Source organism: Pan paniscus, chromosome 5 (genome assembly GCF_029289425.2).
Source record: "Pan paniscus chromosome 5, NHGRI_mPanPan1-v2.0_pri, whole genome shotgun sequence".
NCBI classification, from domain to species: Eukaryota; Metazoa; Chordata; class Mammalia; order Primates; family Hominidae; genus Pan; species Pan paniscus.
In genome coordinates, this window is record NC_073254.2 from 61,006,332 (window position 1) to 61,030,391 (window position 24,060).

A 24,060-nucleotide genomic window follows, 5' to 3' on the forward strand; every position below is an offset into this window, starting at 1 on the left:
ATTCATGCAATAGTGAATAGTGGGTTACCTTGTGCATGGGAAAGTTCTACTTTATGAGAAATCTTTGGGCAGAGACTGTATGGCAGCCTGTTTCAGGTGGATGTTTAGGTCAGAGAAACCCGAATGTGCCCTCCAAAACCTGGGCTTCTCTCTTCCTTTGACTGGGTTCAGGATACTGACAACTATCCAAATGCAGACCATTGGGATGTAGCCAGGAAACGTCAATGCCTGTCAACTTTCACGAAGACGTGAAGCACGACTGCCAATGGTTACTCTGCCTCACTCTCCCCAAAGTCATTTTCAGTGGTAAGGCCAAACCCAGAGCGTTTTCCAGAAATCCACGTAAGTGCAAGGAACATCAGCTATATTTGTGTGGAAGTGTGGAAGTGCTGTCAACACTCCTGTGGGGAAAGGGCTCAGGAACTCACACTCCGTTAAGCCAGGGCTTATAGTAGCCATACTGCCAAGAAAACAATAGTCCCCAGGTTTAGACAGCATTCGATATTTGCTTCGGTGTTCAGAATTCAGACTTAATTTAAACCTATATCTTCAAATCTTATATTTTTAAGTTTCTGGGTCCTGTAGCCAAGTAGTCTATCCTTGAATGAGGACAGATCTCAAAGCTCCCTGACGGATTACCAATGCATTCTCCTTCTGATGTAAGGAAGTGAATCAAATGTGAGAGGCCCCTGCCAACACCCCCTCTAAGTCTAAGCAATTTTTCTGAAGAAGCACTGGACAAATAAAAATATTCTGATAGTCGTATCATGAAACTATGGGAGAGAGGCACATTGTATTAGACATTGTCGCCATACAAAATATCTTAAATCACCTAAATATAAATTCATTAAATTTATGGATCAGAATGCAAAGAGCTGATTTCATCAACTTTTGGTATTTCTATTTTAATATTATGTATCATATCACCCATATTATATATATATGCACTCTATGGAGTGCATACTGTGTGTAGGCCAGGCCCTGTCTTAGCATCTTATGTGTAGCCTAGTATAGTTCACTAGAACTCTATGAGGGAAGCACAATTAGGAGGAAAGTGATGCACCCAGAGGTTAATGACTTGTCTGAGGTTACAAAGTTAGTCAGGTGACAGGATTGGACCCTATGCAACTGGCTCCTGAGCTGTGGGAAGAACCCAAATCCATATCACTGGTGCTCCAGCTGCCACCTCCTCCAAAGGCTCACCTGCACTGCATCATGCTTTCCTTCCCCAGCAGACACCCCTGGGAAGCACTTCCTCCATGGAGGGTGACCATCCACTCTCTCGCCTGGCAAGGGGCTGGAGTCTCCCTAATAGCTGGAGGAACACACAAGTGCGTTGGTCAGATCCTGACTAAATTTATAAAAGTATTCAATGCACGAGCTCAAAATCTCTTCTGCTCTCTGGATAAAGTACAACAATTTCTTTTTCTATAAATACACATGAAATTAAAAATGAGGGAAAATAATTTAATACTTTATTTTATAAAATTAAGTAATCAAATTCCTCCTAAAAGGAGAACAGGGCCAGATTTCTCAATGTTGTTAATACTATTTTTAGTACTTTAAAAGCTCAATATACAATCTCTTGACATTTTCCAGTTTTACTGCTTGAATATTTAGAATAGAAAATTACATTTTTTCATGTTTTCATTCTCTTCATGGACACATTTGAAAGACATTTAAACTTCAAACTGCCAAATCTGCCCTTATTGGTTTAGTTCTTTTCCAAGTAATACTAGGACATTTGTAAGTGTTCATATAAATAATTATGTGAAAAATGCTCACCATATTGTTAAGTGCAAAAGACGACCTGTAAAGTTCTCTATGGTATTATATCCTTTTTGGTAAAATGAATTAAAAAATATATAAATACATACAGAGAGGAGGAGAGGGAGAGAGAAAATCAAATTCAAGAAAATCAGAATATTAACAGTGATTGTAACTGAGGACTTTATATCTGAGCATTGAGAATTTGGGATATATTTAATTCCTTATTTTTCCTTGCATCTGTTTTCTAAACTTTCTGAATTACTTTTACAATGAGAAAATAAACATACTATTCTTATAATAAGAACTAACATGTATTAGGTGCCAAGTGCTACCCTAGGTGCTCTACATGTATTAATTTGTTGTAATTCTAACATCAACTCTTTGACATGGACAGTGTTATTATTCCCATTTTACATATGAGAAAACCGAGGCAGAGGGTGATTCCATAGAGCCAGGCATCTGGGTTTCAGACCTGTGTTCTGAACCTTCCAGTGCCTGGACTTAATGACATAGTAAGTCCCCTACTTTCATTAAGTCCATTAAGTCCCTACCATATAAGACGCCAATCCCTATGCTCTCTTTCAATTTTTTGTTTGAAATCCTTTAACCTGGCACCAGCCATAACCTCCTGCTGGTCAGGCAGTCTCCTCATATCTCCTGGGTATTTGGCTTACAATTACTCTGAGAAGCAGAACACTCAGCTATAAAAAGGTAACTAACGTCACAGAGGAGCAGATGCCAAGGTCCAAATTTGAGCACTTCAGGGTCAGAAGAGGGGTTGATGGCTGAGTGCTCAGGGATCCTTCAAGAGGAGGAGGCTAAGGCCAGGCCTCAGAAGCTAGAGAGGTCAATGTAAAAGAAGATTAGCTTAATAGCTGTTGATGGCAACTTGGTTTTCAAAACAGTATATGCATTAATTATCATTCAAAAAATTCTGAATTCTTTTCAAAAATAATTTTAACAACCTTTTTTTTTTTTTTTGAGATGGAGTCTCGCTGTATCGCCCAGGCTGGAGTGCAGTGGCATGATATCTCAGTTCGCTGCAACCTCTGCCTCCCAAGTTCAAGCAATTCTCCTGCCTCAGCTTCCTCAGTTGCTGGGATTATAGGTATGTGCCATGATGTCCGGCTAATTTTTATATTTTTAGTAAAGATGGGGTTTCACCATGTTGGCCAGGCTAGTTTCAAACTCCTGATTAACATACATTTTTAAACTGAGATAGAAGTTTTCCTGCATATAGCTGCCCAATGGTTCTATGATGGATACCATCCCAATGAGCCATTTGCCATTAAACTTTCTAGCACAATAAGAACTATCAGTCTCAGTCATGGTCTTACCTTAAACTGCAGGAGTGTTACATACAGCCTTTGGGTACTCTAGATAAATAGTTGCCTGAGATGAATAGACGGGGGTCTGATCTGGTTTTGAATATATATATATATATACAGTATATATTATATATATTATTATAATATTATATATATTATAATATAATAATTATAATTATTATATTATATATATTTATCTATAATATAATAATTATAATTATTATATTATAATATTATATATATTATAATATAATATTATATATTTATTTATATTATATATAATATAATATATAAATTTATATTATATATAAATATGTATATAATATATTATATACAATATATAATATATAATATAATATATAAATTTATATTGTATATAAATATGTATATAATATATTATATATAATATATATGTATATAATATTATATATAATATATATTATATATAATATATTTATGTATTATATATTATATATATTATATATAAATTTATATATATTATATATTTATATATAAATTTATATATTTTATATAATATATAATATATATTTTATATATGATATATAATATATACATATATAAAATATATTTTATATATGATATATAATATATACATATATAATATATATTTTATATATGATATATAATATATACATATATAATATATAATATAAATTATATATAACATATATAATATATAATTTATATATTATATAATATATAAATAATATATATTATATATACTGAATATATTCAGTATAGATATTATATATATTTATATTCACATATAAATATATAGAACAATTCTTATATATTTGTTCTATAAATATATAGAACAAATTCTTATATATTTGTTCTATAAATATATAGAACAAATTCTTATTTATTACCAGCAAAATCAGAAAGATTAGAACATACAGAAAAGCACAAAGAAACTAGAGATCACCATAACCTTACAATTCAAAGATATCCACCGTTGATGGTTTTAGTGCATTTAGTTTCAGTTCTCTCCCTTAACCTGTCTTAAGTTAATGCTATCAGGCAGTCCACTCATTTACTTTGACTATTTAGCTTACAGTTTCCATGAGAAGGCAGAATGCTCATTTACAAACCCCACTCACGCTCCCCCAACCCTCCCCATCTTTCAAATTCTGTATCCATCTATCTATATACTGATTTCTCTTTACATCCATCCATTATCTATTTTTCTATATATGTAACAAACATATGTTGTCTTCCCTCCCCCCAAGATTCATTGGGGTATAATTGACAAAATAAAAATTGTATATATTTAAGGTGTACAATATGATGATTTGATATATTTTTGCATTGTAAGATGATTACCCCAACCAAGCTAATTAACATATCCATCACCTCACATGATTACCACTTTTTTGTAGTGAGAACACTTAATATCTACTATCTTAGCAAATTTAAAGTACATAATACAGTATTATTAACTGTAGTCACATGCCATGCAATAGATCCCCAAAATTTACTCATCTTTTAACTGAGAGTTTGTACCCTTTGGCCAACATATACCCATTTTCCCCATCCTCTAGCTCCAGGCATCCCCTGGCTCCTACTCTGCTTGCTGGTTCTATGTGAGTTCAACTTTTTCAGATTCCACATACAAATGAGCTATTGCTGTATTCATCTTTCTATGTCTGGCTTATTCCACTTAGCATAATGTCCTGTAGGGTCATCTCTGTTGTCACAAATGGAAAGATTTCCTTTTCTAAGGCTGAATAATATTCCATCATATACATAATATATTTTTTCTTGATCCATTTATTTGTTGATGGACACATGTTGATTCCACGGCTACTGTGAATAATGCATAAGGGTGCAGATATCTCTTCAAGATACTAATTTCATTTTCTTCATTTATATATCCTGAAGTGGGATGACTGAATCATGTAGTAGTTCTACTTTTAATTTTTTGAGAGACCTCCATACTGTTTTCTATAATAGCTGTATCAATTTGCATCCTTGCCAACAGTGTGCAAGAGTTCCCTTTTCTCCACACCCTTGCCAGCACTTTCCCCACACCCTTACCTCTTGCCTCTTTGATAATAGCCATTCTAACAAGAGTGTGGTGATAGCTTGTTGCAGTATTGATATTCATTTCACTCCTTTTAAATTTGTTTGGAAATAACTTCAAATGTATAGAAAAGTTGTAAGAATGTGACATTCATAAAAAGGGATCATATTATATATTATGTTTTATAATATGTTTATTTAATAATCTAGAAACTCTCCTTACATTCAGGCTTCTTGCTTCTTTTACAATTTAATGTGAATGTTAATGAGTGTTTCATTATTTGGAGCTAAAACTAATTTATTTTTCCAATCCCAATCTGTCCCTTCCTTTCTTCTTCCTTCCCTCTCCTTTCCTTCTTTCCTCCTTCCCTCCCTTCCTCTCCCCCCTCCTTTCTTCCTTCTTTCTTTCTTTCCTTCCTAATTTAACTAAGAACTAGAGGAAACTATTTTTACAATACCATATTTTGAATTTGGAGACAAGATCCCAAACATTTCATTGAATTTCTTACTATCAAACTTCATACTTTAAGAGAAAGTGAACCCAACACTTTGGAAGTTTTACTATTTGGAAGCATTGAAGCTTCTTCAGTTATCATCCCCTTAATTGTTTTTCTTTCCCTACCTGATCGCTGAAATACTCTATCATTTAAAATTTCAGTTTTAAAGTTTCTTACTACTATTACTAACTTACCCACTCTGGGTTTCATTCTAAGAATTCCATAACCTTCACTTTTCTTTCTATTTCATATCTATTTGAACTAAGCAGAGAAGCTATATAAAGTGTATTTTATGATTGCAAGACGTTGAATTATAGGCATTGCAATAGCATTTCCAGTATACATGTTCCCCTTCTTTAATAAAATAACTCTCTTTTTTTTCTGAACGAGTTACCATCCAGTTAAAGTATAACATTTCTAGGTATCTTTTGTAGCAAGGTAAAGCAATGCTAGTACAGTTTGACCAATGAGAAGTGAGTGGAAGTGTGCTACTTCTAGGAGGCCCTTAAAAGGAAGGAAGTTGGCCCTTCTTTTGCCTTTCCTTCTTCTAGTGAAGGGAGTTCAAACAGTCATCTTGCATTAGAAAGTTAAAGCCATATGCTAATAATGGTGGAGCAGTAGGGAGAAGATTCAGTTCCTACTGCCCTGGAGACACTGCCACTGACTATCTCAGGACCTCTCATGTGACAGCCAAAGATATTTATATTTTACTTAAGAAATTATTTTGTAAAATTTAAAATGATATGTGGCCAAATCTCATCCTATCTAATACAGCTATTACATGCAAATGCGTGTGTGTGTGTGTGTGTGTGTGTGTGTGTATGCATGTAAAGTTCAGGGATGAAGAAAGTCTAGAATATTCAAAGAAACAAACCTATTTCCAGTCTTGGGAGCAGGCTATGCACCATAGTAACAGTCAAGCCATCTTTTATATGTACTATATAGTTATATATGTCATTCTATGTATACTATATATATATAATAGATGTATTTACTTTTGAGAATGCTGGAAAATATTTTCAAGTGTTATAATTTTATAATAATTGTAGATTCTGGGTCATATTTTAGTTTTCTGGGGCCTTTTTTTTTTCATGATGAATAATGTTTTTAATGTAGTGCTAAACTTCATTTACCAGTATTTTGTTGAAAATTTTTGCATCAATATTTATCCAAGACATTGGCCTGTTGTTTTCTTTTTTGGATGAGTCTTTGTCTGATTTTAGTATCAGGTTAATACTGGCTTCATAGAATGAATTCACAAGTATTCCCTCCTCCTCTAGGGGCCTTTAATGAAGTCAGAGAAGTAAGCTCATTGGACCTTCTGATGGTAGATGACATTTTTTTAACTTATTTATACCCCATGCTCTTCACATTGAATCCCTTTTTTCTTTATGACAGACTTCTAGGTTCAGTGTTTCCACTTTGTTCTCAGGATTGTAAGGAACCTCAGAGAGGTTAAGGAACTTTTTTCTAAGATCTAACATCTAAGAAGAAATAGGCAGAAATAAGATTCTACTCCCTCCCCAAATCATTCATAAAGGAACACACATTTCCTGAGTATTTAGTATGTAATGTGCACATTGCTGTGCAAAACACAAATGAAAGCTAAAACAAACGTTTATCAAAAGGAGCCAGAAGGCTTAGAGGAGATACAAACTAAAGGACAAAAAAAAAAAAATATGGACATGCGATACCACACCAGATTTACTTTCAGAGCCAGCAAATTCCAGATAAGAGTGTAAAGTGTGGGATGAATCTCACTAGGATGGCTGCACTGGGGAAGCTGCGCAGCTGGGCCTGCGAGTAAGGATGGGGTTGAAATAGGAGAGGATGGATGTTTCATGGAAAATCTTATTGGGATAAAAATATGGAAGTGGGAATGAGATCAGCATGGGTGTGAGACAGTGAAGAAATTGCCTAAGCAGAATCGTGGGAGCAGATCCACCAATGCTGAGGAATCAGGTAGAGCTACAGGGTGAGGCCGGGTTTGCAGGACCCTGAGAGTGCAGCAGCAGGTTCGAGGCGAGGAACTCATGGTGTCCAGAGATAGCTCCTTCATTTACGGTTAAGGAACCAAGGCATTTTCATTTCCTACTTTTTAAATAAATTGGGCATTCCTTGTTGACTCAGGTTTATGATAAATAAAAAAAGAAATTGACTGGCTTAGAGGTTTTAAAACATTCCAGACTTTGTTTATACAGGGAAAGATTTTTCAAAGGTCAAACTTGAACTGCTGTAATCACCTTTATATATCCATGTTCAGTATTATTCTAGTTCCATAAACAAGCTTAAAATAGGAGTTGATAATACCACCAGATTTTAGAAGGGGAAGAGCTTCACATTTCTCTATATCTACAGCCAAATGCATTTTTTTCAAGCAGGGTCAGTATTTCTGGAGAAACTTTGCATTTTATGGAATGGGTTTAAGCAATTCACCAGAAATGACTCCAGTTCTTTTTTTACGTAGAGTCAAGAATGGGGCTGTAGGAGTATATACATTCACATGAAAAGTTGCTTACAAATATTATATGAAAAATAGCATACTAAAATAGTAGTATGAAAATAGTAAAATTCCATTTTTAGATTAAAATATGTTTATAATATTTTTAATATTATAATATGCATAGGAAGGATACATGGAATATATAGCTATGGTTTTCTCTAGGGACTTGAAGATGGTTTTTCATTTTCCTTTCTGTGCTTATCTATGTGTTTAAATATTCCCACAAGAAATATGTATTCTTTGTGTAATTTTTCTTCAGGTTAGTATCTGAGGACGTAAGAAGTGGGGCACACATGGGGTGCTAAAAAATGGTTGTGTTTTAGGGCAGGATCAGAAAGGGATTTTATTGTTATGGGAGAGAGACAGGAAAAATAATGCCAATAATTTTCTTTAAAAGAATGACATGACAGCAAAATCATAACCCAGTGGTTCTCATGTATATATGGTTATGATGACTTTGGATAAGTTACCCAAACTTCTGTGGGCCTTATTCTCCCATATATAAAATGAAGACCTGGGTACTCTTTATTATTATTATTATTATACTTTAAGTTCTGGGATACATGTGCAGAACCTGCAGGTTTATTAGTCCTGGGTATTCTTAATGTCTCTTCTAGCTTGAAAAAAAATTACTGTGACTGATACCTTTCTCAATAGTCATGGAACTTGAAGTAACTTCACCCACCTTTCCACCTCATACTGAAAGAAGGTTCTGATTCTCACCCACAAGCCCAGAAAAAATACATATTATATAAGAGATGAACTTAGCCAGTCAAGTGCAGCCACTAGGATTCCCTTATAACCCAAAAGTTTTTTAGGCCCTGGGATAAACTGAACTGCTACAATTGCTAAGGAAAAGTCAAGTTAATTACCGGATTTTCTACTTTCAGGCAGAATTATACTTTCCTGTACAAATTCCCTTTCCCTTTTGTTTCAGCAAAGTTCCTCATCCTTGGATGTATGCCCCAGTGGATTGTGCTTTGCCTTGAGGACACTGTTTGGCAAGGTTTAGTTCACAAGATGAGTAGATAATGGGAAATCAGTGTCTCTACCCAGCACCTTTTTATATTTTTTCCTTATAACTTTTCTCAATTGTTATTATATCTGCCACTTATCATACTAAACCTTCCCACTCTTCAAAGTTTAGCATTCAGTTTCCCCAGGAAGTGTTATCCAAACTATTTTTTTCCACGGTACCCACTCCCCTGTAGGAGTTTTCATGCACTTATTTCCAATCCCACACAATTGAACACCCATGCTATCCTCTTGTCTATGTTATCATGTACTTCTCTGTGCAAGCCTTTTTACTTTAGCTGGAATATGAAGACCTCAATAACAGAGACAAATTCTTTAACTTTTCTCACTGTCTAAGTAATGCCTGGTATATTGTTCAGGTCAGAGAAGATGGTGATGGTAAAAGAAAATTTTGATTGATGAAAGTCACCAATTTTCTTTTACATTTTTATTTTTATTTTTATTTTTTTTTATTCTTTGAGATGGAGTCTTACTCACTCTGTTGCCCAGGCTAGAGTGCAATGGTGCCATCTCAGCTCACTGCAACCTCTGCCTCCCAGGCTCAAGCAGTTCTCCTGTCTCAGCCTCCCGAGTAGCTGGGATTACAAGTGTGAGCCACCACATCCGGCTGATGTTTGTATTTTTAGTAGAGATGGGATTTCACCATCTTGGTCAGGCTGGTCTCAAACTCCTGACCTCAACTGATCCACCCACCTTGGCCTCCCAAAGTGCTGGGATTACAGGGGTGAGCCACCACACCCCACCTGAAAGTCAACAATTATTGATCAAGTTTACTTTTGCCAGGTATTGGAATCCAATATAGTGCCTCCAGCAGGTACAGAAAAAGACCAACATATAAACCTAAAGTTCAATCTCATGAATTTTGTGATTCAGGAAAAGGGGGCTTTGCCTCTACCATCACAAATACCACCTCACCTCTCTCCTGATACTCCAGTAGTAGCCTTGTGGAGACTGGAATAACTTGGACTTCTTGAAAGGCGTAACATGAAGCAAATCAGTAGAAAAGTAGCAAAAAAGCAAGATATCTGAATGCCTTGAAAAATCAGAAAAGAAAGAAAAGGTCATGGATTTTGGACTATGATAGAATTAGAACACTGAAAGATGTCTTAGAAATAATCAGTGAAGTCATCATTTTATAGAAGAGCAAAGTAAGGCTCAGGGAGTAACTTGCCTAAGGTACATAGATGGTAGAATCAACACCAAAATTATGTCTCTGGCCTCTGAAGTCCAGGATTCTTCCTAATCTGATCATAACTTATTTTTAATACAGCATTCTAATGAAAGAGATGCATTAAATAACTGTATTCATTTTCTACCAGCAAGCAAAGTGTCCTAGAAGAAGGAAGAATATGCAGTGGAATGTTCCAACTCCCCTAGTTCCCATGATACACTGCTTTCCTCTCTTCATGCCAGTAGTATGGTTCCATTTTTATATTCCACAGTTCTAAAATCAACACTAAGATTAGAACTAAACAATCAAACCAAAAGAACATACCACTATTTCAACTTTTGGTTAATATTAGGAATGACTCATGAGATAATTCCTGAGCACTTACATTATGTGATACAGGAGTCCTCTGCACAAGTGGGCTTAAAATCCTTCATGAACATTCTCTAAGGCCTAAAAATATGTTTGTTAAACAATCTTCTAAAATAGTGTTCTTAACCTAATCAGTTTTACCAATGTTACATCATTGTTGCACTTGGTTGTGTGTGGTCCACTGGAAATAGTGTAGTCATCTAAGACCTAGGCAGGCCAAATCCTCTTACTGATTCTGTCATGGGAACAATAGTTGGAGAACATCCATAGTTATTATTATGCAGTTGATGTGATGAATTCAGTTGTTAGTTGTTGAGATTGTCTACATCTTTAGAACATTTAGGGAACTAAAGAGAGACTCTTTTGCTGGCCACTGACTCTTGTTAGCTTGGTTTGGGTGAGATAAAGTGTCTAGATAAGGCCTTGCTTATGGCATTGACTGAATAGCTTATTTCACACCTATATAATAAGACATTAATTTTACTTCTTCACTAATTGATTCAGTAAATCAGCATTCCATGAGTCATCACTATAGAAACAAACAGCAAACATTCTGTTTTTTCCCACTGAATCTCCAGAGGGGGATTAAAAAGATTTTCAGAGGAAAGACTCTAGAGTCCCCAAGTAAACATTTCAGAAAGTGGCTAGAGTGACATTCTCCTGCAAGTCCTTTACACCAGCTTGACTTATCCCCCAAAAAGTAGGATATGGCTATTACAATCCCCATTTGCAGATGAGAAAAGTGAAGTTCAGAAAGTTTGAGTAATCTGCCTAAAACCACCTCTAGCAAGTGATGGAGTTATAGAGCTAAATGTGGTGTTCACATGTTCAAAGCTCATGAAATTCCTGGCATATTCCACTTCTTGCCTTACACAAACAAAACAAAATGAAACAAAATAAAAAAAAACAGATACACTTGACTGTCACTAATTCTCATAAAATTATAGAGGAAATGCAAACACATCCCACTTTCAAAGCAGAGCAACTTTAAAAACCTCTAGTATGCAAAAACTAAACGTGATCATCTGTCTTATCAGGTCAACAGTTTGGTCAAAGTAGGCAATGTATGTACATATGATATCTGGAGCTTATTTTAAGTTTCTGGTAAGTCTGTGTAAATATACCATTTTGGAACTGCAAGGCTTATGACAAAGGATTATCTTTCTTTTTTTCAACTTTAATTTTAAGTTCAAGCGTACAAGTGTAGGTTTGTTACATAGGTAAACTTGTGTCACGGAGGTTTGTTGTACAGATTATTTCATCACCCAGGTATTAAGCCTAGTACCCATAAGTTGTTTTTCCTGATCCTCTCCCACCCTCCATCCTTCAGTAGGCCTCAGTGTGTGCTGTTCCCCTCTGTGTCCATGTGTTCTCATCATTCAGCTCCCACTAATATGCGGTATTCAGTTTTCTGTTCCTGTGTTAGTATGCTAAGGATAATGGCCTCCAGCTCCATCCATGTCCCTGCAAAGGACATAATCTCATTCTTTTTTACAGCTGCATAGTATTCCATGGTGTGTATGCACCACATTTTCTTTATCCAGTCTACTATTGATGGACATTTAGGTTGATTCCATGTCTTTGCTATTGTGAATAGTGCTGCAATGAACGTACATGTGCATGTGTCTTTATAATAGAATGGTTTATATTCCTTTGGGTATATACCAAGTAATGGGATTACTGAGTCAAATGGTATTTCTGTCTTTAGGTCTTTGAGGAATTGCACGCTGTCTTCCACAATGGCTAAACTAATTTACACTCCCACCAACAGTGTATAAGTGTGGCATAGGGTTATCTTTCTCTTTTCCCTTTGTACCAAAGCCTCATCTTTTATGTTATAACAGTATTTCTCAAACTGCATATTGATGTCAATAAGTGCACAGAGAAAAAAAAATAAAACAAAATTTTGAAAATATGTTCAGAAAACATTGGAATACATGTAGTATGTGTTTCTGTGCTTCACAACTTCTCAAGACCTTAATATGTTAGTGCTCATGGACTGGTTCCCAAGTGTATTTGACCACAGGACCTTTTCTGTCTCTTTTTTTTTTTTTTTTTTTTTTTTTTGAGGAATACATCTGTAACCATCTTATGTCTACTGGAACATGCTTTTGAAAATACTGCCCATTTCAACGTTAGTTTCTTGGAGACCCTAAAGTCTCAGAATTCCCGAGTTTTGTAGAATATAGGATAGTATCTGCATCTATGACTATAAACCTTGTGACTAACTTATAACTTAAGAAAATCCTTCCAAAATGTGCTAAATAGATTTCTATTAGCATAAGTCAAATAAATATATACAGTGCTTGTTAAGGAAATCTTCAACAACAAATCTAGATCTTTCCATAACTGGTCCTTTCCTATCACTCAGGAATTCTCTGACCATCCAATCTCAGCCTCTTTTTGCCTCCTTCACATTCCTGGAATCAATTTTTATTACATAACCCTGTTTAATTTTCCTCATAGTATTTATCAGTATCTGAAATCATTTTACTGTTTTGTCTTGACTTAGAATCTAAGACGCATGAAAGTTGAGTCATTTATATTTCCAACAGCTACTATGGTGCCAAGTACATATAGAATAGAAAGTTATTTCATTCATTCATGTATTCATTCATTCAACAAATATTTACTGAACATTTACCATGTGCCCAAAACCATTCTAGTTCTAGATCCAGCAATGAGTAAAACAGACATCAGTTTGCTCCTCGAACTGTGTGTACATTAGATTTGTTTTACGTAAATGAGACTTTGCATTCCCTTTGAGGATGGCATGTTTTAAACCAGTGTAGTTATTATTTAAAATTCAAATTATTAATAACTAATTTACGTAATTTTGTAAACATAAATTTTCATATGGCTTGTTTTTCTGTAGTTTGTAGTTATTTGTTTAAAATCAAAGAGCCAAAAATTTTATGTGTATCATCTCTTTTAATCCTGACAACAGACCTGCAGAGTGGAGACTATTACCTCCATTTGATACATGAGGAAAGTGGGGTTATAGAAATAACTTTCCCAAGACACTTAACTGGTAGATAGGTAATATCTGAATATAAGTCCAGTAGATTTGAAATCAAAGCCCACATCCTTTTCTACCACATCCACTGCCTACTTTGATATTAGTATAACCCAACAGTTATTAATAGAGAAAAAAGCAAGAAGCACCAAAAAAATGCCTTAAGTCAATGGGTCCCTTGTGTTGCATTTTGTGATTGTGTGAATTCCCTCGGATTCTTTGCATTTGGACTCCATTTTGAAGTTCTGGGCAATCCATCTTATTACCTCCCAGCGATCCATCAGGACCACAGGCAGGTGTCTGCACCACCTCAGAGGTAGTGACTTCTATATTTCTGACAGTTACTGTCTTCCCGGAGAATAAGACCATGTGGTATATTTTGTTGCAAGGATGCTGCAAAGGGAAGATAAAACCAACAAAGGAGCTGAAAGAAATCAAAGAAAAGAGGACAATAAGGAGAATAAAGACAAGTTCAAAATAAGCTAAATTTAGAAATCGCTTGAAGCTCCATTGTTCGAGTTACAAAACTTGTCTTGCTTTCCAGCAGTCCAAGTTCTGCTGACTTGATGTGTGACCTTACCAGGTCTCCTTGCCCTTCTCAGTGTCAAGTTTATTTCACTATGGAGGGTGAAACCAGTCCTGGGCTGCTGAACTCTGGCTTCTTTAATGTGGGATAATGAACCTGGTATGTTTACATAATTGTTATTTGGGATTTTTCCATTATATACAGGCAAATATAATTCTAATTGATACAATCTGTGTATGTTTTTAGTATTTAAAAAGCTACATTTGAAAAAATCCTTGAGAATTGACAAAATATTCAAAGAATTTCAAAAGTGGCAGTATAAATACTTATGAGGAAAAGAATACTAAGGAAGAAGGAAAGAAGAGAGGAGAAGGAGGGAGGTTGATCAGACTGAGGATGAGGAAGAAGGAGGAGGAGAAAAAGGAAGAGAAGAAGGGGGAGGGGGGAGGGAAGTGGAAGAGGAAGGAGGAATTAAAGAAGAAGATAAAGAAGAAGGAGAAGAAAAAGAAGAAGGAGAAGAAGAAAAGAAGAAGAAGAAAAGAGGAAGGAGAATAAGAAGAAGAATAAAGAAAAGGAGGAAGAGAGTGGAGAAAGGGGAGGAACAATAACAGCAAGAAAAGGACAAGAAGGAAAAGATTCCATTCAAATGTAGACTGAAACTCCTTCACTGACATTTAAATCATATTTGCCAAAATCTTGGTAACTGTGGAGATCTCCTTATTTATAGAATACAATTTTTCCCAAAGATTTCATTATTACATTCTTCTAGCATTCCCATCCAAATCCATAAAACTAAGGCTCAAAGTTCCTATTGCATATATTAGATTGGTGCAAAATTAATTATTTTTAATGGCAAAAACTGCAATTTACTTTTGCACCAAGCTAACAATGAGCCAGTAACATTTTTCTCTTTTAAGCTAACTTGATCAAACCCAGAGAGGTCATTCATTAACTCAATTTTATCAATTAATACTAATCTAAGTATTCTGGTAATGTTTACAAATGAACCTTCTTTTCACTTTCCTCACTGAGGCCAAAATCTTCCTGGGGTTTGTATCTGACTTCAATATTTTCTTCAAGCTTCATGTCAAAACCGTTTCTCTCTGTCCCTTTGATCCCTCCCATCTGAAATAGGTTGGCCCTACCCTGAGAGTCTACAGGTCCAATCCTATCCACCAAAGACTGGTTAGAAGGTGCTTGTGGAGGATGATGGCTATTCCCTAAAAGAAGACTATAAGGCTTGCCACACTGATACTTGGCTAGGGTGTATGACTTGCTTTGGCCAATGCAAATGGGACAAAAAGAAAATGTGAGAAATAGAAAAGCTTCTGTTCACTCCCACTCCTTGATTAGAGAAACAGTCTCTGGCAGAAGGAGAGAAAATATGAAGGGAAAATAAAGAAGAGAGGTCACAGGGGAAAGAGGAGGCGGCATGACCTGAAGGGAACAGGAAGAGGACCCAGGTCAGTGTCTGAGGATGGCCCAGCCTCTACTTCATCAATATCTCCCATTGGCCACAGCTGGGGACAAAAGGAGGCACCATCGTAGTGCCCCAGGGTACACTTTGGGAGCCCTGTACTCAACTGCCACACTAGCTTTCCTTCCTGCTGGCACAGGATGAAGATTTTCCTTCAGCAACAATGGCACTTTGCCTGTTTATCAGTAGGTGTGATCTTCATTTGAGCCCTGTATCTTTGTTTCAGCCAAGATCGACTTGCTTTTTGTGAATAATCCCCTACCTTATCCTCTACCACCTGCCAGCTGCCTCTACCACTCACAACACTCAGAGGCCCTCAGGACCCAGCAAGCTTGCAGGATAAAGCTAAATGGTAAGGCGAAGCCTTCCAGGCTTGGGTTTTGCATGGGCTAAACAAATTCAGCCCTAAACTGTCACCATGGTTGAATATCCTGCTGTCATTCTCACTATTTGTTAAGCCTGAGCTTGCTCCTCTGATGCTCAATCTTTTGGTTTAGCAGCTGTCTTCAGGTTCATGTTCCTACATGTGTCTCCCCTTCGGTAACTGACCCTTGGCTTCATTTGCAGGTTCCAGTGCCTAATATGACTACACAAAACCATTTTATTTCCCTTCATATTGCGGTCACCTCAGTCCTGGATCAGCCATCCTTCTCCACCTGGCAGCCTTTTTGCCTTCTGCAGATGAGCTTTCTTTTTAGCACAAGAATTAGAGAGGAGCTAATCAACATTGAGCAATTCACAATCACAATGTTGTATTCTTATTTTCTTCTTTACTTGAGAAGAAGCCAAAACAAAAGAAAAACAAATTGTTACAGAGATTCACATGTGAAATCTCCTGGTTTTGCAAGTCAGAGGGCAGTCAGTCTAGCATCCTTTGCTCCAGCCCCATCCTGTATTTGGCTTTTGAAGCTAGTGCTTGTGTTGTTATTAATTTGCACCAAAAGGATGCTTAGCAACAATCAAACATGATGTATTAAATATGAAACTACTTTCTGAAGGAGCTCAGAATCACAAAACAAGCTCGTTGGAACAAAGCTCTTGAAAACCCATGTAAATAGAACATAAAAATCTGAAAGATATATGATGATCATTTCACCACATTCCATTTATTGGTGAATAAGCTAGAGTAAATCAAATCAATTAAAATTTTAAACAGGTCTAAATTAATTTGGCTTCATTTCATTTTATGGTATTTGCTCTCCAAACTGAGAAAACTCAGTTTAGTTTTCTTCATGGCATGGTAACAGAAATAATTTTCAAGTGATGTTGAGGCTTATTTAAGTCTGATCCAAATGACAACATAGCATTTAAATTATGTTATATAACTCTTATGTAAACGTACAAGATAAGTTATCTGCTGGAACTAACAACTTCCAAATTTTAGTGGCTTAACATTGTAAAAGTATATTATTTGCTATTTTTACATTTTAATGTGGGTTGTGCTGGGAGGAGGTGACCCTTCTCCATACAGTCATTTAGGGATCCAGACTTTTTCTATTTGTTTCTCCACCATCCCCTGTAGACTGAGAACCATCACTGAATCCATAATTCCTGCTGGTATGTGGAGGAAGAAAACAGAGCAGTGCATGGAAGCTTTTATTATGGGCCGGCCAGTCCTGGAAGTTAGTTGCGCATCACTTTTGTCCACATTATTGGTCAGAACTCAGTCACAGGGCCACACATTACTGCAAAGGAGCCTACAAAAATGCAATGCTGCCTGTCTCCAGAGGAAAGGGGAGTCAGTTTGGTGAGAAAGTTTCAGACCTCAAGAGATTGGAAAAGGCTCCTTGCTCAGCAAAAGAAAACCAGAGATGGAAGAAAGTGTCTCTGTATGAAAGAACAAAGGCACAAAGCAAGGGATCTGCAGTTTTCAGCATTAAAGAAAACATTGGATAATAACATTTTTAAAGGGCTGAGAACATGTCTCAGATGATAGCACCTCCTTTGGGTTCTGGAAGGTGTAGATGTGATGCCCACCACTGAGGGGTAACCCAACACTTCAGTCACTCTCAAATATTAACAGTAGCAGTTATTTCAGCATCTATTATGTTTATGATGTTTGTGCTCTGTTACTTCCACAATTTTTATATTTAATTTTATTTATATAATTTTATGATAAGAATGTGTGCCCCATATTTCAGAAAGTCCTGGGAACACTTGTGGTGTGTGTTTGTCTGTGTGTGTGTGAGAGAGAGTTGGTGGGAGTAATGGATGAATGTTGAGAAGGGAAGCAGGCAGTGAGCTAAAATATTCTAGTGAAAGCAATATTTCGTAGCAACTAATTTCCTCAGAGAATTTGTGGAAGGCTGAATAGACTCTTTTATCCAACTATACTATCAAGCATTAGAAATGGTAGCTATTGCCTACTGATGTCTATTTTGTTGGAAATATATTGAAATCTGTAGCATCTACTGCTCTTACCACTTTCTACATGTCAATTCATAATTCTGAAGATTGGCCCTGTGGGATAATGGAATGTTGATGGAATTCAGTGGATATTTTCAGAGTAAAATCACTGAAGAATCTTGATAACGTGACTAAGAAGCTAGAAAAAGTGAATGTTGCTTATTCCTGTTTAAGTTTCCTTTCTCTGATTATATATTATTGATGGCAGTGTAGAAAGTATGAAAACACTTAGAGAAAACAGATTTTTAAAGTAAAAACTAAAAATGCACTAAACCATCCTCCTGGTGGACGGCACTGCTCCATGATATTTTAAAAGTCTCAAATACATTTGGGCTTAGAAATTACTGGAAGAGATCATTGTCTCCTCAGTGTTTAGAGATGTGGGAATTTGAAAGCTATCAATGCAGCATCTGAAATATCTCTATCTGACTCACACCCTGGGGGAAAAGCGCTGACAGTGTCTATAGAGGAGGAAGCAGAGACACAGTTAAGAGCACAGATTCTGCAGCCAAAATGCCTGCATTGAATTCTGACTCGCTATCTACGACACAGTTAAGAGCACAGATTCTGCAGCCAAAATGCCGGCACTGAATTCTGACTGGCTATCTACTACCTGTGTGACTTTAGGCAAGTCACCCAAACTCTCTGTGTCTGTTTCCTCTTTTGAAAAATGCAGATAATATTAGTAGCTATCTCAAAGGCTTGTAATAGGTATGTGATGTTAGGCAGGCTCTTGGGAGGGATATAGTCCCTCTGTAATAGGGACATCCTTGAGGGCAGAGTGCATTCTCTCTCTGTCTCTCTCCGTCTCTCTCTGCCTCCTTCTCCCATCACTTCAGTGTCGACATTCTTTTGGTTCATTGTAGATAATAACCGGATGAATGTTCTCAAACATAGTCTCTGGCTTTCCATGAAGCTGCCTTGAATGACACATTATGCTATAGAGAAAGTTCAGCAAAATCTCAGTGTGTAGAGTCTTACAAATTGAATTATCGTTTTAGGGCTCACCTAAAAACATTTTTATGATGTTTAATCCATTTGTGTTTCCAACCCTGACCTACAGAGGACAATGCCTTGCTTTTATTTTTTACTTGTTTTTCTTTTTTGGCTAGATGACAGATTAACACAGGATGGGAAAAGAATGCCAAAAATGCAACTTGGGGACTAAACCACCATTTTTGTCTTTTATGTTTAGTTTTGATCTTGACCTCCTGGAGCATTTTCATGGAAAAGGCAGTTCCAGGATTCTTTGTGGCCTCTTCCACAGGAGAAAGTAAAGGAGCTAGAGGCCTCTAAAAATTTAGTTATTGAAGAACTGAAGTTATTCACAGCAACCTGGCAGAGGAGAATGTGAAATACGTGGGTCTCAGGTAAGAGGCTTGTTCATCTAGAATGGTGAGTGAGAATCAGGATGTCTGAGACTGACAAGCAGAGTGGCAGCGGTTCCAGCTACTGGAGAAACACAAAAATAGGATTCCAGAAAAATGACAACTAGAAGTTTCCTGGGTCTGACAGTGTTGAGAGCTGCAGTGAATAATGACGTCAATTTACAGGAAAACGTAAATAGAAGGGGTCAGGAAGTTGATCCAGAAATGTTTTTAATCATTATTGTGTCTTATAACTGTATGACACTTTATCAGCTACAGAATTCATGAAGTGATTGGATGTAAGCAGTAGGGTGAGGTAGCAGGTATCCTTGTTTTGTAGGATAAGAACTGTGGCTGGGAGACTGAGTAGAAACAGAGCTAGTAAATGGATTAGCCAGAATCAGGATGGAGAGGTTTGGGTCAAAATTAAATGTTCTTTTCACTGCTCTGAGCTGCCTGGTACTTTATCTGCTGCATGACAAAAGGTGCAGAAAGATCTATAGCAGTGACATTAATGCCACAAATTCTGCTTTCAGTGGGCACCTACTAATGCGACACACTTTGTGCAACCATATATGTACAGCAATCATAGAATGTGACACATGTAGGGGGTCTGAGAACTCCTCTATTATAGCCCAGACTTCTCAGTTACTGAGGAGAAAATCCTTAAGGTGTGACTCAGGGAACAACAGGAAGTTGGGTTAGAGCTTTGTTCCTCTATTCCTACTATGCAGTCCAGGATGGAGGCCTTCCTTCTTTATCCTAGGCACTCCCCACAGGAGAGGGGCTGGTCTCTCTTCAGTGTTGCAAAGGAAAACATTGCCCTAGAGCTCTTTTTCTGTAGTGAAAACCATGCTTCCATTTCTTCCGATGAGGAAATAAAGTTGAAAAATTAAACAACATTCCTTATTTCTACCAGCGTAGGTAACTATAAGAATCTCTGGTTTCTTACCTAAACTCACTCAATAAAGTATTGCAAACAATTTCAGAATGCTTATTTTATGAATCAGTTTGTCACATTTCTTGGAACTAAGGACCAAAATCAATATTTCCTTGTAAGTATGTTTCTTATGTGTTCTTGAAAGAAGAAAAGTAGTGCATATAAAGTACTTACACAATACCAGATACAAAGTAACAATCCATGTTTAGTATTATCTTTAACTCACTCTATAGCATCACTCTATCAAGACATATAAACCTTCAGAATGCACTACTATAGCAATTTAGTTGTTCCATTTGTTCTTTCCTTTGCTGCACTAGAAGAGTAGAATGTAACGATTTCTATTACTTTCTGGATATGTTTGCCATGTAAGCCATTTCTGTCCACACGATTTATTTATTTTGAGATGGAGTTTCACTCTTGTTGCCCAGGCTGGAGTGCAGTGGTGCCATCTTGCCTCACTGCAACCTCCACCTCCTGGGTTCAAGTGATTCTCCTGCCTCAGCCTCCCAAATAGCTGGGACTACAGGCATGTGCCACCACGTCCGGCTAATTTTGAATTTTTAGTAGAGATGGGGTTTCACCTTGTTGGCCAGGCTGGTCTCAAACTACTGACCTCAAGTGATCCACCCGCTCTGGCCTCCTAGTGCTGGGATTACAGGTGTGAGCCACCGGGTCTGGCCAAACATACAATTTAGATAGGCTGTGGTTTTTAGAAGCCGTCAATACCAACTTTTAAAGATCAAGGAGAATTGAGTTACAGGGACACCACAGAGAAGCCTGAAGAAGGGAGCAAAGAGGGGTTTTCCCTAGACTAGCAAGATCTTCCACTAGACTGGCAAGAGATGAGATGGCTGAGCCCTAGAGACCTGAGTCCTGAAAGGTCTGATGGAACTGTGAGACCAAAATTCAGGGCAGAAGGGAACGCAGGCTCCAGTGTTCCTAGCCATGCTGAGTGAGGCCTAGAAACCACAGAGCACCATGGGATTTCAATGGACTGTAATGATGACAGAGGCAAACTTGAAATCCTGGTGAATGGAGGTGCTTGTCTCTCTTTCTAGGTAATAGGTAATATCCCTAATTCCACGGTGATGCTGAGAAGCAGAGGGCGCCCTCAGAAGTAGTTTCTCTTAAGGAATTTGCAGCTGGCCTACAAGAACAGGACCACAGAATCAGGTCCTGTAAAAGGGTATGTAAAAGTTGTATTTTTTGCACATCTGTCTTGTATTCTGAGTCACACTCCTCTCATTGATTATCCTTCACAATAGCCGTTTTTTAACAGCGTTATGGAGATAAAGTTGAGATGGCATATAATTCACCCATTTAAAGTATAAGATTCAATGGCTTTTAGTATATTCACAGAGTTGTACAAGTGTTACCACAATCAATTAAAAAATGTTTTGGTTACTGTAGCCTTGTAGTATAGTTTGAAGTCAGGTAGCATGATGCCTCCAGCTTTGTTCTTTTGGCTTAGGATTGACTTGGCAATGCGGGCTCTTTTTTGGTTCCATATGAACTTTAAAGTAGTTTTTTCCAATTCTGTGAAGAAAGTCATTGGTAGCTTGAAGGGGATGGCATTGAATCTATAAATTACCGTGGGCAGTATGGCCATTTTCACCAAAACAGCATGGTACTGGTACCAAAACAGAGATATAGATCAATGGAACAGAACAGAGCCCTCAGAAATAATGCCGCATATCTACAACTAGCTGATCTTTGACAAACCTGAGAAAAACAAGCAATGGGGAAAGGATTCCCTATTTAATAAAGGGTGCTGGGAAAACTGGCTAGCCATATGTAGAAAGCTGAAACTGGATCCCTTCCTTACACCTTATACAAAAATTAACTCAAGATGGATTAAAGACTTAAACATTAGACCTAAAACCATAAAAACCCTAGAAGAAAATCTAGGCATTACCATTCAGGACATAGGCGTGGGCAAGGACTTCATGTCTAAAACACCAAAAGCAATGGCAACAAAAGCCAAAATTGACAAATGGGATCTAATTAAACTAAAGAGCCTCTGCAAAGCAAAAGAAACTACCATCAGAGTGAACAGGCAACCTACAAAATGGGAAAAAATTTTTGCAGCCTGCTCATCTGACAAAGAGCTAATATCCAGAATCTACAATGAATTCAAACAAATTTACAAGAAAAAAACAAACAACCCCATCAAAAAGTGGGCGAAGGACATGAACAGACACTTCTCAAAAGAAGACATTTATGCAGCCAAAAAACACATGAAAAAATGCTCACCATCACTGGCCATCAGAGAAATGCAAATCAAAACCACAATGAGATACCATCTCACACCAGTCAGAATGGCAATCATTAAAAAGTCAGGAAACAACAGGTGCTGGAGAGGATGTGGAGAAATAGGAACACTTTTACACTGTTGGTGGGACTGTAAACTAGTTCAACCATTGTGGAAGTCAGTGTGGCGATTTCTCAGGGATCTAGAACTAGAAATACCATTTAACCCAGCCATCCCATTACTGGGTATATACCCAAAGGATTATAAATCATGCTGCTATAAAGACACATGCACACGTATGTTTATTGTGGCACTATTCACAATAGCAAAGACTTGGAACCAATCCAAATGTCCAACAATGATAGACTGGATTAAGAAAATGTGGCATATATACACCATGGAATACTATGCAGCCATAAAAAATGATGAGTTCATGTCCTTTGTAGCGACATGGATGAAATTGGAAATCATCATTCTCAGTAAACTATCGCAAGGACAAAAAACCAAACACTCCATGTTCTCACTCATAGGTGGGAATTGAACAATGAGAACACATGGACACAGGAAGGGGAACATCACACTCTGGGGACTGTTGTGGGGTGGGGGGAGGGGGGAGGGATAGCATTAGGAGATATACCTAATGCTAAATGACAAGTCAATGGGTGCAGCACACCAGCATGGCACATGTATACATGTGTAACTAACCTGCACATTGTGCACATGTACCCTAAAACTTAAAGTATAATAATAATAAAAAAAAAAATAAATAAATAAAAAGTGTTCATTGCAAATTTCAAATAAACAATACCATAAGATTAACTATAGTCACCAGGTTATACTTTGGATTGCCAGAAATTATTCATTTTATAACTGAAAGTTTGTATCCTTTGAACAATATCTCCCAATTTCTCCCACTCCTCAGTCCCTGGCAACCACCATTATTTGTTAAGAGAGTAGATCTTGAATGTTGTCAACACACACACACACACACAACTCTGTGAGGTGATGGATGTGTTAACTTGATTGTGCAATTTTTCACAATATTTACATATATCAAAGTAAAAAAATGTTAATTTCTTTCCAAAGAAACCCAAGGCCCTTAGCTGTTACCCACTCAATCATCCCATTCCGCAGAGATCCAGGCAATCACTAATCTACTTTCTCTCTTTGCAGATTTGCTTCTTCTGGATATTTCATATAAATGGAATCATATCACCTGTGGTCCTTTGTGTCTGGCTTATTTTGCTTAATGTTTTCAAGGCTTGTCCATGTTGTAGCACTTATCAATATATCAATATGCTGTATTTTTCTTTTTAAATTAAGACTATATATTTTTGGAGCAGTTTTAGGTTCACAGC

General features: G+C 36.9%; 1 long non-coding RNA gene across 1 annotated transcript in view; it reads left to right on the forward strand.

The window, feature by feature from the left end:
- LOC130541589 (uncharacterized) overlaps positions 1–22,845 on the forward strand; it is a 42,004-nt gene extending 19,159 nt beyond the window's left edge. Inside the window, exons 2-3 of the long non-coding RNA XR_008955666.2 lie at positions 19,337–19,511; positions 21,510–22,845. This is a non-coding gene — a long non-coding RNA (uncharacterized LOC130541589). The remainder of the gene's footprint in view (positions 1–19,336; positions 19,512–21,509) is intronic.
- The last annotated feature ends 1,215 nt before the right edge of the window (positions 22,846–24,060 follow it).